This window comes from Chinchilla lanigera, unplaced genomic scaffold (genome assembly GCF_000276665.1).
Source record: "Chinchilla lanigera isolate Chin_1 unplaced genomic scaffold, ChiLan1.0 scaffold00066, whole genome shotgun sequence".
Taxonomy (NCBI): domain Eukaryota; kingdom Metazoa; phylum Chordata; class Mammalia; order Rodentia; family Chinchillidae; genus Chinchilla; species Chinchilla lanigera.
This window is the reverse complement of record NW_004955467.1, coordinates 7342596-7342985: the sequence shown is the minus strand read 5'-3', so window position 1 is coordinate 7342985 and position 390 is coordinate 7342596.

Here is a 390-nt window from a genome sequence, read left to right as displayed (position 1 = left end):
GGCTCAAACTCCTGATTTTCTTGCCTCAGCCTCCTGAGTAGCTGGGATTACAGCCATGCATCACCGCACCCAGTTTATTTTTATATCATTTACATAATAATTATATACTATTTGTATATTTACATATAATATATTAAAATATTAATATGAAAATTAATATTAATTAATGCTTAATACTAATAAATATGGGAATTATCATAGAATACTTAATAACTTTTTTTTTTTTTTTTTTTTTAAAGACAGGGTTTTGCTATCAGTCCAGGCTAGCCTTGAGCTCACTTTGTAGCCCAGCCAGGCCTCAAATGCACAACGATCCTCCTGCCTCAGCCTCCTGAGTGCTGGGATTATAGGCATGCACCGCCACACCCCACTCGTTTAAGTTCTTCAAGG